Source organism: Dipteris shenzhenensis, chromosome 2, assembly GCF_047967505.1.
Source record: "Dipteris shenzhenensis isolate YYH24624 ecotype China chromosome 2, Dip_SZ_1.0, whole genome shotgun sequence".
In the NCBI taxonomy this organism is placed as follows: Eukaryota; Viridiplantae; Streptophyta; class Polypodiopsida; order Gleicheniales; family Dipteridaceae; genus Dipteris; species Dipteris shenzhenensis.
This window is the reverse complement of record NC_141597.1, coordinates 29,123,664-29,143,419: the sequence shown is the minus strand read 5'-3', so window position 1 is coordinate 29,143,419 and position 19,756 is coordinate 29,123,664.

Genomic DNA, 19,756 nt, shown 5'->3' with positions numbered 1-19,756 from the left:
TAGGTAGGACTATGAGTGTAGCTTGGCAAAGGTATAACCTATGCAATTATGAAGACTATGTGTTCCTCAAATATGATTTTTTGATTGCAAATGATGGTGTGGATAGGCATCTAGTCGCAGCCTCAGCTTCTTGCCATTAGGGGAGAATTTGGGTCTCAAAAGGGCCTCATAAGGAATGGATTAGGGAATGCTTATTGGGTTAATGCAATGGGCTTGAGGGTCCTAGGCCTAACCAGCCCAACCTAGGTGGGTTATGCCCATAGTTGAGCCCCCCATCAATGGGGAGAGTGGGCCACTTTTGGAAATTTCAAATTTTGAATCTCTATGCCTCCCTCCCTTTCCCTCTCCCTCCCCCTCCCCCTCCCCCTCCCTCCTCTCTCTCTCTCCTTACCTCCCTCCCCCTCCCCCTCCCTCTCCCTCCCCCTCCTCTCCCCTCCTCCAGCCGCCCCGCTCCTCCAGTCGCCCTGCTCCTTCTTGCTCCCCCTCCTCCTCCTTCCTCTCCCGTCCTCCTTCAACTGCCTTGCTCCTTCTTGCTACTCCTCCTCCCTCTTCCCTCCTTCTCAAGCCACCCTGCTCCCTCTCTGCCCTACTCCCCCTTCCTCCTTCCTCTCCCCTCCTCCTCCCTTCTGCAGTAGCTCCTTCCATCCCTTCTGCACCAGCCGCCCTACTCTCCTCCTCTTCCTCTTGCCTTGACCTGATTCTCTTCCTCCCTCTTCCTTGCTACTCCCTCCCTCTCAATGCTCCCTCTTCCTTGCTACCTCCCTCCCCCTCCCCCTCCCCCTCCCCCTCCTCCAACCGCCCCGCTCCTTCTTGCTCCTCCTCCTCCTCCTCCTTCCTCTCCCCTCCTCCTCCAACTGCCTTGCTCCTTCTTGCTGCTCCTCCTCCCTCTTCCCTCCTTCTCCAGCTGCCTTGCTCCCCCTCCCTCCTTCCTCTCCCCTCCTCCTCCCTTCTGCAGTAGCTCCTTCCATCCCTTCTGCACCAGCCGCCCTACTCTCCTCCTCCTCTTCCTCTTGCCTTGACCTAATTCTCTTCCTCCCTCTTCCTTGCTACTCCCTCCCTCTCAATGCTCCCTCTTTGCTAACTTCTCCTTTGCCTGCTCTCTCCTACATTTCAGCATGCAGCACTAATACCTCTATTGTGGCACCATTCTAGGACAGATCCAACAAGTACCATGTGAACTTACAACCGAGTCTGAATATGCAAGCAGATGCCTTTTGGGATTTAGGGGAACTCCTCAAAATGTGCTCCATATTCTTCACTTGCAAGAGAGAAAGGATCTTGACCTTTGGGTGGATGGATCCTTTAGACCCTACCACCCAAAAGAGTCCTCCTGTTCATATAGTCCATGATCTTGTTTGGTTTGTTGGCAACATGAATGCTGGATTTCTTGGTTATTGCAATCAATTGAACCACGCTTAGACAACAACTATTCAAGCAAGCGGGGTGTAGAGGGCTGAAACAAAAGAACTAGCACATTTGGGAAATATTAGTGTTGTGGAAATGCATAGTAGTATGTAGGATCTTCAAATAGAAAATAAGGAACTTAGTGACAAAGCCCATGCAGTGGACTTGGAATGATAAGAATTGGAAGAATCAATCCATAAGCTCACTGAAAGCAAACAAGCTTTGGAAAGGTCTATCTATGGCCAAGTTCAACATGTTGTGGAGAAGGAATGGGAGAAGGCGACTAAATGAGTACAAAAGTTCAAGGGAACATATTAGAGATTGAAGGAGAGGAAAAGAACTTGCCAACTATGGATACATTGGTAGACAATAGTGGTGCTTGAAGAAGGAGGTACGGGGTGCAAGGTTAGTTCCCCAATGTTTCGATGAAATTTCTTATTCTGCAATATTCATCATGTTGCATTGTTTCCGCTAAGACTCACTTGTACTCTACTTTAGGAATGTCATGGAAGATGTGATGGGAATGATGGAAATGGATGATGTTGACTCTTCATATGTTCTGAAAAACTTATAAAGCCAAGTGATGTCATTGAAGTGTTGAAGGACCCTAGACAAAAAGGGCTAGTTGCTAGAGAGGTGATGAAGAACTTCAAGGGCCTTGTGCAAGCAAAGGAGGTGCTTGGAGCTTATCATGTTGCTAGATTAACCTTACAACTCTATTTTTAAAATTTTCAAGTCTGCTATAGAGGAAAATTATAAGATATCTACAGTGCCATTGTCAACACCTTGGTTTGTAAGGCTTGCACGTCAAGAAACAAACCAATGTGCTAGAGAAAAGCTGGGAGGATACCATTGTGTAAGTGGCACAATGACTTGGGAAGAGTAAAAAGAAATATAGCAAATGTTTGAGATGAATGCTTTCAATAATGTTTACGTGGATGTAGAGAATCCGTAGAGAGCCACGGTCAAATTCTATGGGATGAGAGAAGAAGGTAGGAGAAATTCCCTCTTTGCATTCAGCTTTACTTCTTCTCATTTTCTATATCCTTACTATATTTCTCTTTCATTGTACAGATGGAAAGCTGGTATTTGTTATCAAAATGGATGAAGCTTAGTTGATGAAAGAGCACAAGCTAAAGAGGGTGAGCATTTGTATTATGAACTATGCCTTTCATTTTACTCTAGGGGATGAGGAAGCTGAGCAGGGTTTCTCAGTCCAAGCTGAGAAGGACATATGGTGGCGTGTAGCATTTGAGACCCCAAAGGAGTGCCACAAGACATTTAAGTGGGTGTTGGAGAGAACTGGTATCCCATCGATTATTCAAAGACAAGAGGCAGGGCAAACATTGATATTGAATGGGCATGGGACGTTTCAAGTTGAATGGCATCTAGTTGATGATTTGAAGACCCTCAAGTGCTTGTATGGTTGTGATACAGGTGCATATGCAAAATGGACATACTTGTATTGCACCCACTCTCAAAAGATGCAAAAGGGAAGCCTACAGTAAAGAAACAACATCCTTTCTTGCAACCAAAGTGCAGCCCCTGATCGTCACAAAAAGGATCCTAAGTGGGATCGCATTTTGCCAATTCCATTAGAGAGGGTATACATCTGTACTTTGCATGATGAATTGCACATCCTTGACAAGTTACTCTATCTCCATCTAGTTTATGCTTGGAATTTGAGGTCGTAGCAAGTCTGTACACAATGCAAAGATTGATGCATTTATAAAGTTGATAAGACAAAGTCAAATGGATGAGCTTCATTATGATAGATTCAGGACAACATTGGGACAATTCATATCATTGATGGTAAAAGCATGGGGGGAGTCACATATTACACATCACATGGTAATCCTCCTTGGGTTGCAAATTTGTGAATTAACCTTGAGTCAGTTTATGTCGCTAATATGATGTTGTTCTTTATAGCATATTCTTTATGCACATGCATAGTGGTTTGTGGAGAAATGGGGGCATCTGTCCATTTATGATACTCAAGGCATGGATAATTGCACCAAGCAATGCACTACATGAAAAATTCAATTAGTTTTATAGATGTTTAGAGGCTAGGACTCTCAAGTGCAACAAAGTAGAGGTCTCAAGCCTTGCAAAAGCGGTTCAACATGTCTAGAAGACAAGGAGATGTGCTGCTTGGAATTTCTCCATAGAAGGTCAAGCGGTTGCGCTTTAGTTGCAACATAGAGTCAGATAAGGAAGGCATTGGGTCCTAAGAGAATCCCAAATATAAATTTTTTGATGAATAAAGCTAACAATCGCATATTCCAAAATTTGTAAATTTGTTTGAAAATTGGGGAGTTTCACCTGCATGTGTAACATGGAAGGGCGGGAGGGGCGAAGAGCTAGCATTAGCGAACGGGCGATGCGGGGGGGCACTCAACAAACCCTAACTTGAAAGGGCCTATGAATAAAAATCATAAAGTGCTTTAAAAAGACTATATAAAGCTTTTCAAAACACTTAAATCCCACTTTTCTATGGCACAAGTTAAATAGACTGCTAAACCCCCACTGGACGTCGTTTAGACACTACCTATTCTTCTCCTTACAACTCCATGGCCTCCGAACACACTCAAAGTCCCCAAGGTGATTCTCATCAGCAGGAATCCCAACAACGCGAGTCCCCATACTTCAACTCTCATAGGGAATCTCAGCATGATTAGGGGTCCTCTCAGACCTTCCACACCTAATTCCAGAGAGGTCTCCCAAGAGGTTCAAAATAGTGCCAACAGTCGCGTGATCCATTGCAAACCCCTCCTAGGCCCCTCCCTCCTCCGTGGGGTCCTGGCATGGACCCAAGTGGAGCAAGAAGGGTGAAGTGACTAGATGGAGAAACAACAGGAGCCACATCAAGAGGATATTTTAATGGGCTCGGAGATATTATGACCCTTGGCCCCAATCTTGCAACCAAGTAGAGCGTATGAAAGAGTGTCATCAACCCTCTATGCCTCAAAATTATCACATATGAGGAGTCTCTAGTAGTACGAGCTGAGCAAGAGCCTGAGCCTGACTCAGAGCCTCATCTAAAGGGAAGGAATACAAGGACAAAGAAGACCTTGAGACACCAAAGTCCATAGCTGCATAGACCCACCAGACACAGGAAGAGGAGACTAAAGAGGAGGTTGCGAGGATGGAGAGGCGAAAGAAGTTCAAAGTAGACAATCGGCCGTGAAGCCATGTCTAGAGGCCACTGATGCAGGGTCCCCCAAAGATTAAGAGGCACAAGAAGTTAGGAGTGAAGGCACTTCAATAGATCCCCAAGTTCTAGACTGCTATTAACAATCTCATTCCCCGTGCAACCTTCCAGAATGTTGTATGTGAAATAGCACATAAATACAAGTTTGATGTGAATTTCACTTCAAGCGCTATGGGAGTGATTCAAGAGGTGATGGAGCATATAGTAGTAGGTCTTTTTAAAGATGTGAATTTATGCACGATCCATGCCAAAAGAGTAAAAGTGATGGACAAGTACCTTACACTTGCCAAGCGCATGTGCTCCGCCGATCCCTCCCTTGGGCCATAGATGTTTTTCCTTAATGCTTGGGCAATGGTAGGATCTTTTGTAGGTGTGGACACTATTTGTGTAGGTGTAGACCCTTCCGGTTGTGATACGGTAATGGTGAAAGTTGCTACTGGTACACTCAACGGTCTAGGTGTAGACCCATCTACATAGTCCCATTTGTCTTGAAGTACAAGAATGGTCTCCATTTGGTATTTCCATGTGCGATAGTTGGAGTCGTCTAACTTAGCATATGCCTCCAGTGATGCAAGAAATGTACTCAAAGTGCCGATGAAAAACATAGTCTGAATCAACTACAAAATACTGTCTATACCAAGTCCAATATGAACTATTGGTGGTGAAGATAGAACTGTAATTCATATCAACCTATTACAAGGTTATGTTGCAAATTATGCCAAGAATAGCTGAGAGGCTTTATAAGGCTTAAATGATGTGCAAAAATGTCAAAAAGTAGACAATAAGGCTTTACAATGGTGGCACATGAGTGCAAAATGAAATGATATGCAACCTGCCCACTGAACCATGTGTCAATGCCTCTAAAAACTCTGAAATCTGCTCACTAATCTAAAGGAGATCATGCTTCAGAACATGTTATGATTTGAAACTGCATCTGAGCATAGGGACTGACTTCAAGTAGGAACTAATCAAGAATTTTTAGGCATGGCTTCGATTGGCTACTTTTGAGTTGTCTCCTCTATGGATAAACTAATTTGTACTAATCTAGAGTTAGAACAACCATCGAGCGATAAAAGAAGCAATAGCTTCTTTTCCTTTTGTTCCTTTTTGGTGTTGGATCAGATGTGCCAATGTAGAAGCTTATATGAGTGCAAGAACTGGATTTGAAGCAAAGGCTAAAAAGTGTGTGGTAAAAGTGCCAAAATGTGTGTGTGATGTGACGGACATGTAGAGCATGAAAAATCAAGCAATTTTCCTTTTGGAGCACCCTCAAATCTTTCTTGAATCAAGAGATATGGCTTGATCTATGTGGATGGGGAAAAAAAGGAGAAATGGCGTGATGATGGGGCATGATGAAGTGGTTGTGTTGATGTGTCATGATGATGCAGTAGCTAACATGGACCTAATGATGTGGTAGTAGAGACTAGTCCTGAGGAGAAGGATGGAGGACGGCGATGGTGACCTGTGTCCTTCGCAATCTAGGCTCCCTCTCCTTCCTCTCAGACTGAGTACGACTCCCTTCTGCTTGAGGCTCCCAAATAGTCGGAAGCTCTTGTGCATCCCGCCAATCCGATTAAACTGAAGGATGGCTCTCCGCTGTTTGAATCTAGAACTACTCTCGACATCCTGATGAAAAACGCTTTCAATGCACTATTAAAGGCGGTCCTTGAACCCAGCCTCCAACTCATTCCCAAGCTAGAACATGGTGATGAATGGGCCAAAGACTTTGGGGATGAAGTCATTAATAGCGATGATATGCTGACAAAGGATCTTGATGACTCGGAGGAAGATCTTCCTCTTCCCCCTCAACCAGATAAAGATATAATGGTTAAAGGTAAACCAACATCCACTGCTCACAACAAGAGGAGACTATCTATAGCCAAAGGTTCGATTGCGCATGCAAGTAGTCCAAACCCTATGGCCAAAAAGGGGCAGAAAAAGCATGGTAAGTAAACCGGTTTCTCTCCTATCGTTGAACGTTCGTGGTCTCACTAACCCCAATAGGGTAAGTATACTGGCCACTTGGCCAAGAGATAATTCTCTTTCAACTTTTTTGTCTCTACAAGAGGTTAAAATGACAGGAGAAGCTCTAGATGCACGACTCAAGTGTATTGATAAGAGGAGGACTTGGTTTGCTACCTCCCATGAGGAAGGTAGAGGTGGGTGTGCAATTGGTATTTTGTCACACTATTCTCAAAGCGTCCTAGATGTTGTTGTTGACACTGACAACAGATGGATTCTGTTGAAATGCCTTCTCAAAGGAAACAAGTTCTCGTTAGTGTCAGTCTATGCACCTACAAGTTGTCGTGAGAGATGTACTACATGGGAGTCCTTATCCGATCCAGGGGACGAGGTTGTGCTGTTGATAGGAGACTTTAATATGGTTGAGAGAAGCTCGGACAGATGGCTGGGTAAAGGTAACCCTTTAAGAGGTTCTGAACTTCATTCATGGAGCGACCTCAAAGAGTCTCTTTAGTTGGTTAACACGATTTGTGCAGGGGACTTCACTTGGTCCAACAGGCAGATTGGGGAGACAAGGAGAGAAGCATGACTTGATAGAGCTTATATTTAAAAGGAGAGAAGCACAACTTGACAAGGAGAGAAGCACGACTTGACAGAGCACGACTTGACAAAGCTTATCTTTCTCAGACTCTCCTCCAAGCTACTTCTAGTTACAAAAGTACCGTCTACTCCACATTTGCAATTTCTAATCACAAACTGTTGTTTCTTCAATGCGACTTTGGTTCAGGAACTAGAGCCTCTCATCCTGGATTAAGGCTGATCCCAGCCTCTTTTAGCTAGGTACTGTACAAGCCAAAGTGAAGGAGTTGTGGACTGCTCCCAGACACAGTGATGAATCAGCTTGGCTGACTTTTGGATTCAGAATGTCCTTAAAACATAGGAAGTTCTAAAGCAGGCCAGAAAGCTCAGGGGCAAAGTCTGCCATCAGAGACTAGATGCTGTCTAGAAGAGTCTTGATACTTTTGAAGCCCCGGCGCGCAGCGGAGATACTCAAGTGCAGATCGACCTTCGTTTTGCCAAGAGTGAACTAGCTAAACTCGAAAGCATAAGGTATTCCTCAGCTAGATTATACACCAGAAGATGGTGGGCAGGCAAACTTGACAAGCCCACCAAAGAAACGTTCAAGCTCATTCGCAGGAAGAGAGCTTTAGAGGAAATTCTGTTCCTTGAAGTTAGCACAAATAATTGGGCTCAATCTGACAGTTGGGCCCCTCTTACTCTTGGAGAACTCAAGGAAGCGATGCTGGTCATGAAAGACGACAAAACCCCTGGAGAGGACACTTTACCCATCTACTATGAGACTGTGATCTGGATATGGAGTATCATTCGGATGTTTCAAGCTGTGCAGATCTGCTGTTTATAATTGTAATTTTGTGAGCATAAATGTATATCTTACGAAATGCTTATAATATAAAACTTTTTTCTCAAAAAAAAAAAGTGGTAGTGACATGTGGATGGTGATGTGAGGTGGTTGCTGATGTGGCACAAGCGTGGCCACTAATGACGTGGTAGATATGGTTGGCTATGATGATGTGGCAAATATGCCACCTGGTGGTGTGGTAGATAAGAAAAGATTGGCGTTGCCATGTGTCAACACTAAGGTGTGGTTAACCCTATCCCTTTAGCGTTGGCTCGAATTATGCCATGTGTTTGACTATGGAGTGATAAGATTCGATAGAATCTAGAGATTCTAGCAAGAAGATTTGGTTTGAATCCATTTGGTTGCAGCGTCGCGCTAGGATATGGCGTAGTCTGTGTGGCATGAGTCATTGGAGGCGGCTGTCATAGGTGGTTGATGAATCCGGACAACAATTGCTTACAACACTTGCATACAACAATTGCTTGCTGTGTTGAGCTTGTGAGGCCAGAAGTCGTCTCTGTCATGTGCTGGGCGTTGTGGATCTTTGGTGCTTTGCCAGAAGGTTGATGCTGGAGCTCATGACGGCACTATAGTTGCGCGGGTGTGTGTGTCACTAGTTGCATTGGTAGCTGCCATTGAAGCATCATTTCTCTATGCTACTGTAGAGAGTCTTCTATGTCCTGCACCGTTGTTGAAGGCTAGCTGGTCGCCGGCGCTTGGTTTTTTGATGCTTGCAGAGTCGTTGTGTCACCTTGCCTTCTGTTGGCTCATTGCTTGCTGGAGTCATTTGCTCGTAGCCTTGGTCATTGCCTGTGCGTGGCGGCTCATTGGAAGGAGCTTATGAGTGAGCTATGTAGCATAGTCCGTGTGACGTAGAAGCTGGCTCGTTAGTAGTTGCCAGCTTTTTTTTGCTAAGATTGTTGCAATGTGCTTGCGCAATGTGTCTCGACTCTTTGGCCTGGACGTCGTTTGGAGTGGCTGTTGAAGGAGTAGCCTTGGCTTTCGTGTTGCTGTCTTGAATCCAGTTGGCTTTAGAAGTTATTTTAGCTCTTGGTAGAAGCAATCTCTCTTAATCTCTCTCCCATTGAGCCTCCTTACACATCAGGACCTTTCACAAAAGAATACTCAAGAAAAAAAAGTACTAAAGTGAGCATATCTCTCTCTCCATAGCTCAAAATGATGAGCTTTCTAAAGCAAAGCTGAGAGAAGAAGAGGCTCTATAAGAAGAACTATAAGAAGAACTCTCAATGACCGATGGAACTTCTCTCGAGGAAAATGGACAAAAATCCTTCACATAATGGAAGTGAATGGAATAAACTCAAGATCACTCAAGAACTCTCAATCTCTCACACTCTCACAAAGATGCCCATGCCTCAATGGAAGGTGTTGAGGATAGTTTAAATTGCACTATCTCGATAGGGCTCATAGGACAAACCCTAACCCTAATCCTAAGGGGTTCTCATGGATATATTCATGATTACATCCTTACATATCCATCAACCTTGTACAACCTCCTGGCTACTCTCGACACCCTGTTGTCATGTTCATCTTATAGACTTGATCCTTGGCACACAGTTGTTCTTCCATCACATGACTTGGTTCAGATCTACAAGCTTAGTGTAAGCCCCTAGCAAGTAGCAGCTCGAGCATAAGACCACAGTGGTAGCTCACTTACAGTGTTCTCATGTGTAGACACTCTTGTAGGTACATGGGTAAGCCTCTAGCATGGAGCAATAGATCACCTCCAGCATGGAGATATCCACATCACACAGTTGATGATACACTAGTCATGGCTCCGGATGAAATTCGTGAGTAGAAAGAGAACCTACTTCAACCATCCATTACCACAGGGTACGTACAGGTTTATGATGTCGATTCAATCATTGGTCTTGAGAGATTAGATGAAGATGTTCCACATGTTAGCATGGATCAGCCTTCACTTTTCAATCATGCATATTTCTCGTAAGCCCTTAGCATGAGGCCCAATTCGCGGCCCTCAGCACGAGGTTGTCCCATATTAGCATAGACTAGTTCTTATGATGTAAAGCCCTTTAGGGGAGAATTGGGGTCTCAAAAGGGCCTCATAAGGAATGGATTAAGAAATGGATTAGTCCTAATGAAAAGGCCAAGGTAGGTCCCAAAAAGTTCTAACCCCCCCCACCTATATGCGTTAAGCCCAAAAGTGACCCCACTTCTTACACCTCTTACACAACTCTTACTCCTAGGTGTGAACCAAAAAATTCAAAATTCAAAATTTGAATTTTGAATTCCCTCCCTCCTTCTCTCTCCTCCCTCCCCCTCCTCACTCCCCCTCCCTCACTCCCCCTCCTCACTCCCTCCTTCTCCTCCTTTCCCTCCCTCCTGAGAGTGCTCTCAACGGAAGCAAGAACGGAAGAGGGAGAGACAGAGACAGAGAGCCACACAAGTTTTGGTAGGTGCAGAACCCTAATCTTCTTTTTCATTCATTTATATATGTGTTTGAGTATTTTACATAACCGAGGTAAAGGCACAGTGACCTTTAACCCCCACAACCTCCCACTTAAATGACAATGTGCCTTTAAGGGAGAACAACGAGTGAGCATACTATCCAATGCCCATCAATACACAACAATACTCAAACCACCGACTAGGTAGACTCTTCGTCAGCATATCTACAGGGTTATCATCTGTATGAACCTTGACAAGCTCTATGCACTTGTTCTCAAGTACCTCCCTGATGAAATGGTACCTAACCTCAATGTGTTTGGTCTTTGCATGAAAGACCGAATTCCGTGCTAGCTGAATAGCACTCATGGAATCACTATGCAATGTCGGTACACCTGTATGACTCCCCAAATCTCCCACTAGCCAATCAAGCCATATAGCCTCCTTGCAACCCTCTGTGGCTACAACGTACTTATCCTCTGTGGTAGACAAAGCAATGCACTTTTGTGTGCGAGACATCCATGACACTGCACCACTGCAAAGGTGAACACATAACCAGAAGTGGATCTCCTACTATCCACATGCCCTGCATAGTCTGAATCTGTGTACCCAAGTACACGCATGTCTCCTTTACCAAAGCAGATGCACATCTCCTTGGTACCCTTCATGTACCTCATGATGCACTTAACTGCCTCCCAATGCCTCTTTCCTAGATTAGCCATATACCGGCTAACAACTCCCATTGCAAATGCAATGTCTGGTCTAGTAGCTATCATAGCATACATAAGACTCCCAACCGCTGATGCATAAGGAACCTTTGCCATCATGGCTCTCTCCTCATATGATTTGGGACTATTTGTATGACTCAGTTTCACATATGGAGGCAATGGAGTACTCACTGTCTTCCCCCCCTCCATATTGAAACGCTGCAATACTTTTGTAACATACTCCTTCTGTGAAAGCCAAAGGAGTTTCCTACTCCGATCACACGTGATGCGCATACCAAGAATATGACCTGCAAGTCCCAAATCCTTCATATCAAAGGCCTCATACAACTTGGCCTTTAATGCATCTAGCTCATAAGTATTCTTGCTAGCCAATAGCATATCATCCACATATAGTGCAAGGATTATCAGGCTATTATCCTTAGCCCTTTTAGTGTAGAGGCAGTGATCAATTTCACTCCTTCTAAAACCCTGGGATCGAATGAAAGCATCAAACTTCTGATACCATTCTCTAGGCACTTGCTTAAGACCATAGAGACTCTTCTTCAGCTTGCAAACTAAATGCTCTTTGCCCTTTTCTTCAAAGCCTTCCGACTACACCATGTAAATTTCCTCATGCAAATCCCCATGCAAGAAAGCTGTCTTGACATCCATCTGCATAAGCTCCATATCCTCTACTGCCACTAGTCCGAGCATGCATCTAAGTGTGGTCATCTTCACAACCAAAGAGAATATCTCATCAAAGTCCACACCCTTCTCTTGCTTGAACCCTTTAGTGACCAAATGGGCCTTGTACCTAGGCACATCATCACCTGTGACCTTCATCTTGTAGACCCATTTACATGGCAATGCTTTCTTTCCATGTGGCAAAGAAACCAAGTCCCAAGTCTTATTCTTCATAAGTGAACTCATCTCTGATTGCATAGCATACTCCCACTTGCGTTGATCCTCGTGCATCATAGCCTCTCTGTAGCAAGAAGGCTCCCTGCAATCAGTAAGCACCACATAGTCTACCCCTGGAACAAACCTATCTGGCGGTCTAGACACTCTAGATGATCTTCTCAAGGGCATTTCAGCTTGCTGTCCCACCTGCATATCAGCCACATTTGGCTCATCATTTCCATCAATAGATGATCCATCATCTACCCTTGATTGTATACCTGTGGGAGTACTTGCTGGTACCATTTCTTGCACATTTGGTGCATGGACAGCTTGCTGTCTATCAACATATGCAAGTGGATTCACATCCTGGAAAGTGATTCTCCTCATTTCAACATCCCTCATGGGTGCCTTATGCATCTTCTTCTCATTGAAGACTACATCATGGCTGCGTATGATCTTCTTTGCTTCTGGATCCCAGATACGATAGCCCATCTCTCCACTTTCACCATAACCTAGAAAGATGCATGTCCTAGACTTAGGATCTAGCTTCTTTTGAAGCTCTTTTGGCACATGTGCATATGCCTCAGACCCAAATATACGCAAATGAGAGTAAGAGGGCTTCTTGCCACTCCATGCCTTTTCAGGAATACCACCATCCAAACTCCTTCTAGGTGATCTATTGATCACATGCATTGCAATCTTCATTGCCTCAGCCCAAAAACCACCAGAAAGACTTGCATTGGAAAGCATGCATTGCAACCTTTCTTGAATGATACGGTTAATCTTCTAAAAGTCATGAGAGAGATACTCTCCACCATTGTCAGTCCGTAGGCATTTAAGCATTCTACCTGACTGATTCTCAACCAAGGCTAGCCATTTCTGAAATACCTGGAATACATCACTCTTCCGAGCTATAGCATAAGCCTACACTTTCCTAGTTGCATCATCAATGAATGTTACATAGTATTGAGCCCCGTCTAATGACCGTGTAGGCATGGGACCACATACATCTGAATGCACCAAATCAAGCTTTTCAAACTCTTTCTTTTCCCTTCTTTTATGGGCTGATTTAATCTGCTTCCCATAGAGATAGTGCTCACAAAATTCAAAATCAGAGAAACTCAATTGTGGTACATAACCCAAACGACATAAGAGTTTCATTCCATTTTGGCTCATGTGCCCCAACCTGCAATGCTACAAAGAAGTGCTTGGCTGCTCGGTTATTGCAACAACATGATCAAATACCCTTGATACATGTAAGGGATACAAAGTCCCACACTTGGCACCCCTGGCCAAAAGCATAGAGCCCTTTTGAATTTGCCAACTCTTAAAGCCAAAAGTGGTGTGAAAACCAGCATCATCTAGCTGACCCACTGAAATAAGACTCTTGGTTAGCTTAGGCACATGTCTCACATGTTTCAAAATAAATGCAGACCCATTTGCAAAAGAAAACTTTATGTCACCTCCCACTATATCAAATGCATAGTCATTTCCAAGATGCACACAACCTGTCTTTCCACTGTCATAAGTGGAGAACCATTCCTATGGGGAGTAACATGGAATGAAGCACCAGAATCCAAAATCCAATCTTGGGAATATGCATCATCTGAAGTGGTAAGCAACTCTGCAGATAAAGTAGACATAAAGAGAACGTCATTGTCACTATCATGTGTGACTGCATTGATCTCCTCAATCTTCACTTTTTCTTTGTCCTCCCCATGACTCTCTTCCTTCTGATTTGCACCCCAATTTGCATTCTTTTTCTTATCCTTTTGCTCTCTTTTCAGCTTGTAGCAATCCTTTTTCATATGGCCGTTCTTGCCACAGTGGTAACACCCAATGTTCTGTGCCCTGGATTTGCTACGAGACTTCCCTCTCTCTTGGGACTTCCCCCTGAACTATGATCTACCCCTTTGCAGATTTAAGGCTGCATCCTGCTTGTTGCCATCCATAGACTTCCGTCTAATCTCCTCGGCCAACAAGCTACCCACAACATCATTAAATTTCAGTACTCCACCAGGTGCAGAGTTACTAACAGCTGTACGGAAGGTATCCCATGAGGATGGCAATGAACATAAGAGAAATATTGCCTTAGTCTCCGCATCAAAATTCATCTTCTGAGCCTGAAGCTGGCTGAAAATAATATTGAATTCATTCAAGTGAGAAGCAATGGAGACCACTTCCTTCATCTGCAGCTCAAACAACCTCTTCATGAGGTAAACTTTATTAGAGGTAGTTTCCTTCTCATTAGTAGCACATAGTTTCTTCAACAAATCTTCCGTAGTCTGCTCATTTACTACTGTGAAATAAACTGACTCTGCAAGATGAAGTCTAATAGTAGACTTTGCTAATGCATCCAACTCATTCCAATCATCCTCAGACATATTTGCAGGCCATGCTAGTGAATCCCATGAGCCAGAAGATGCTTCACATGCACATGCTCTTCAGGATGATTGGGCATGGGTTGTCCATTGCTTATTTGATTGTACCATCTCAGCTGAGACATAAGCTTGATGACAAGGCAATCAAATGCATATTTATTGGTTACAGCCAGGAGAGCAGAGGGTATCGGTTATATCAACCAAATACTGGGAAGATTATTGTCAGTAGAGATGTAATCTTTGCTGAACATTCATCTTCTCCTCTTGTGGACTGCAAAGCAAAGCCAGATGTTGACATGTTTGATGCCTTTGAATCTTGGTTACCTCTACCATCATCAGAAGAGGATTTTGACCAGCAACATAAGCCTCCTGTAGGCCCTCCACTAAGCAATAATCAGCCACAACCTCATGCTGATTTGTAGGTTTCTCTTCCGGCACAAAATGATCCCACTACTCATGATGCAGTCATTGAAGAAAGAGCTGTCAATAGACAGCAAAGGTAAGTTCCTAGATGGCTTCTTGATACATTGAGGGACAGCAAACAAGATCAGCCTTTTGCTGCCCAAATAAGATCAGGAAATAGACAGCATGGTCACTTTCTTGAGTTTGCACTCCTTGCTACAGCTTGCAATGAAGAGCCTCTGTGCCATAAAGATGCTTTTGATAGCAAAGAGTGGATGGATGCAATGAGAGCTGAGTTACAATCTATTGCCAAAAATGACACATGGGAATTAGTAGATCTCCCTCCCGGCAAGCATGCCATTGGAACGTGGTGGGTCTACAAATTAAAAAGGAAATTTGATGGCAGCATAGATCGATATAAAGCTCGCCGTCTTGTTGCAAAAGGGTATGCCCAACAACAAGGCATTGACTTTGAGGAGACATTTGCTCCCACATCCAGGATTACTACCATTAGATGTGTCATTGCCATTGCAGCCTATCATCATTGGCAAGTGCACCAACTTGACATCAAGACCGCTTTTCTTCATGGGGATCTGCAGGAAGAAGTCTATGTCACATAACCTCCTGGCTTTGAGGTTGTTAATTCTAAAATTAAGGTATGCCGGCTTAGAAAAGCCCTTTATGGTTTGAAATAGGCACCCAGGGCATGGTATGCCAAAATTCATGCACAATTACTATCCCTTGGTTTTCGGAATAGTCCCACAGAACCCACTCTTTATGTCCGTGGGATTTTAGTGCTAATTTTATATGTGGATGATATGCTCATCACAGGCCCAGATACTCAACAAATTGCAGCTTTCAAGGCTAATTTGCAGCAGATTTTTGACATGTCAGACATGGGACGGCTCCATTATTATTTGGGCATTCAGTTTGCTCATGTTAAGGGGGGTATCATGATGTCTCAGTCCAAGTATATTGGTCAGCTCCTTGATCGTTATCAGTTTGAGGATTGCAAGCCAATCTCTACTCCAGTGGACCCTAGTTTGAAATTCTCAGCTCATGATGGGAGCCCACCATGTGATATCACTCTTTATTAGCAGGCTGTTGGATGCCTTATTTATTTATCTCACACTAGACCTGACTTGCAATATGCAGTATCTCAGCTCAGCAGATTCATGCACATGCCTAGTTCACAGCATTGGTAGGCAGTGAAGAGAGTCTTCAGATATCTCAGAGGCACTCAAGATTTAGCCCTCTTCTATGGTGATCAAGGTTCACTTACCATGCATGCTTACACGAATAGTGATTGGGCAGGATGTTCCGACACCAGAGTGTCACATACTGGCAATTGTCTTTTGCTTGGCAATTCATGTATCTCTTGGCTCAGCAAGAAGCAACCAACAGTTGCCACATCTAGCTGTGAGCCTGAGTATAGGGTAGCTTTCATCGCTATAGTAGAGTGTGTTTGGCTTCGACAGTTACTTACAGATGTTGGTATTTGCCTCCACTATTGTCTACACTAACAGCCAAAGTGCTTTGGCCATTACGCATAACCTAGTGTTTCATGCGCGTACCAAGCATATTGAAGTTCACTATCATTATGTTCGAGAGCGGTTGTCAGCAGGAGACATAGAGTTGTCCTATCTTCCCACAGAGGATAACATAGCAGATATGTTTACAAAGGCACTTCCTCGTCCCAAGTTCGAAGTCTTCCGACAGGCTTTACACTTGGTTCCCTTTGTTACATGATCTGACATCCCTTGTACATTCATAGGTGGCTATATCCTTTTGGATGAACATGTGCCACCATGACTAGAAAATACCAGGTATTCTGAGACATTTCCAGAGTACTTCAGCCCATGCCATGGAGGGGGGTTTGTAGGCCATCTTCTGGTGGTTCTAGTGATGCCCTATAGGCCATGGTATGTGCCTTCTAGGCATAAATGTAGGCACTTGTAGTGTTAGTGCCTTTTAGGCCACACAGGACACTTAGTCCTATGTGACACCTAGGACACTTAGTCCTAGGTCTAGGTACAAGTACCTTGTACTTCTATTTTTCATTATCTAAGTTTGACGTGACAGACTCTATCGACTCTTTGCTACCTGCACTCTCTCTGTCTCTCTCAAGCACTCTCTCAAGCACTAGCCTTTGTAGGCCATCTTCTGGTGGTTCTAGTGATGCCCTATAGGCCATGGTATGTGCCTTGTAGGCATAAATGTAGGCACTTGTAGTGTTAGTGCCTTTTAGGCCACATAGGACACTTAGTCCTATGTGACACCTAGGACACTTAGTCCTAGGTCTAGGTACAAGTACCTTGTACTCCTATTTTTCATTATCTAAGTTTGACGTGACGGACTCTAGCAGATATGTTTACAAAGGCACTTCCTTGTCCCAAGTTTGAAGTCTTCTGACAGGCTTTACACTTGGTTCCCTTTGTTACATGATCTGACATCCCTTGTACATTCATAGGTGGCTATATCCTTTTGGATGAACATGTGCCACCATGACTAGAAAATACTAGGTATTCTGAGACATTTCGAGAGTACTTCAGCCCATGCCATGGAGGGGGGTTTGTAGGCCATCTTCTAGTGGTTCTAGTGATACCCTATAGGCCATGGTATGTGCCTTGTAGGCATAAATGTAGGCACTTGTAGTGTTAGTGCCTTTTAGGCCACATAGGACACTTAGTCCTATGTGACACCTAGGACACTTAGTCCTAGGTCTAGGTACAAGTACCTTGTACTCCTATTTTTCATTATCTAAGTTTGACGTGACAGACTCTATCGACTCTTTGCTACCTACACTCTCTCTCTCTCAAGCGATCCTTCACCTACTCCTCCTCACCCTCCACACCTGCTGGTCTGCCCCTCTTTCCTCCTCTTTAACTACTAGTCCTCCCTTCCCCATCCCTCCTCCTCCTTGCCCTCCCTCTTCCTGCGTGTTGCTCCTTCAAGCCTGCATCTCCACACCTTCTCCTTCTCTACACTCCTTTGCTCATGGCACCATTCGAGGATGTCTGCAACAAGTACCAAGTTCACTTAGAGTTAGAGGCTGAATATGCAAGCACACGTAGTCTGGGATTGAGGGGAGCTTCCAAAATCCATAGTCTTTGTTCGCAAGGAAAGAAGCATCTTGACCTTTGGGTAGAAGGATCCTTGCATCCTTTAGATCCTGCTAACCAAAAGAGCCCTTCTTTCCATACAATGCATGAGCTAGTTCGATTTGTTGGAAATGGACATGCAAGGTTGCTTGGTTATTGCAATCGGTTAAATAATACTCAGTCAATGGCTATGCAAGCAAGCAAGATGCATAGAGCCCAAGCAGAGATGCTAGCACTTTTAGGAAATAGCACCATTGTTGTAACGCATAACTCTATGCAGGATCTTCAAAGGAAGAACCATGATCTTCATGATAAAGCCAAAGCATTGGACTTGGAGCGACATAAATTAGAAGAGTCACTCTGTAAGCTAGTTGAGTCCAAAAAAGGCTTGGAAAGATCTATATACAATCAGGAATGAGAGAAGGCAAGAAACACCTTTGGGATTGAAGGAGAGGAAAAGATGGTCCCACTAGTGGTGCTAGAAAGAGGAGACTCCGGGCTAGAAGGTTGGTTATCAAATGTTCCAATGAAATTACACTATTTGTGACTAAGTTTTTATTGTGTTCTTCTTTAGGAACTTCATGGAAGATGTGATGGGAAGAACAGACGGGGATGATATTGATTTTTCATATGCTCTAGCTAGTTTATTGAAGTCAAGCGATGTCATTGGGATACTAAGGGATCCAAGAAATAAGCGCCTACGTGTGCAAGTTGCTGAAGAGATGATGAAGGACTTCAAGGATATTGTAGATGCAAAGGAGATGCTTGCAGCTTGTGATACTGCCAGTGTAAGTCGTGAAGCTTACACATCTGTTTTCAAAATTCTCAAGTCTACTATTTTGGGAAAGTATAAGAAGTCTATAGTACCCCTACCCACACCTTGGTTTGTGCTTGAAGAGCCTATGATAGATGCGAGGGGGTTTCCATTTTCTGAGCAAAAACCCTCGAGCGACAAGCAGACAAAAGGTGGGAGGGGTCAAAATATATAGGCTCAAGTCATTTTTGGGGAGCAAAAATTCCAAATTATTTCAAGGAATATGTAAGTAAATATGAAACATTGATAAATAGATATAGATATAAATATACCTTTATATAATATACATATATAATGTCCAAGTGGTGACTTATTTTATGACTTTCAAAAATCCTTTCTTTTGCTTTCACCATTGCTTGGATCATAAAATTTTGAGCAAATATCCTCTTTACAGTTCCTGAGGATGACCTAGGAAAAATAAATAGTACCTTTTTAATAGACCCTCTAAGTGTATTTTTCTAGAGGAATATGGTTTGAAGAGCTTGTCCCAACCCTATTCCACCGGCGAAATACCCTTGGAGAGCCTACGCAGAAGGCGTCATAACTTTTGCTCCTTAGCTTAGATTGAGGAGCTATAAAAAGGAAAAATGTTCAAAATTTCATGATCTATGCAATGGTAGGCTTGAAACTATACTTTTTATAGTTATAAAAGAGAAAAATTAAAAATTTCAAGATGTATATGAGAGTTACAACTTCTCCCTAATTCATATTATGGTAGGAAGGAGTTCAATAGAGACCACTTTCCTTAAAAGTACTTAGGTTTAGAGAATTGGGAATATTTTTAAAATCCCTACCTTGCCTTCCCATATTTGATAATGCATTAGAGATTAATTTATGATTGATTATAATGGCTTCAAGTATGAGGTTTCCAATATCTTTTTCCTACTTATCCAAGGAATATGGTATACATTATAACATGAGAGCTTCAAATATGGGATTGTTAAAGATTAGGGAAACTCTTTTAAATTGATTGAATTACCAAAATCCTCAAAAGAGAGTATGGTAGGGAGGTATTTATAGGAGTTTCTAA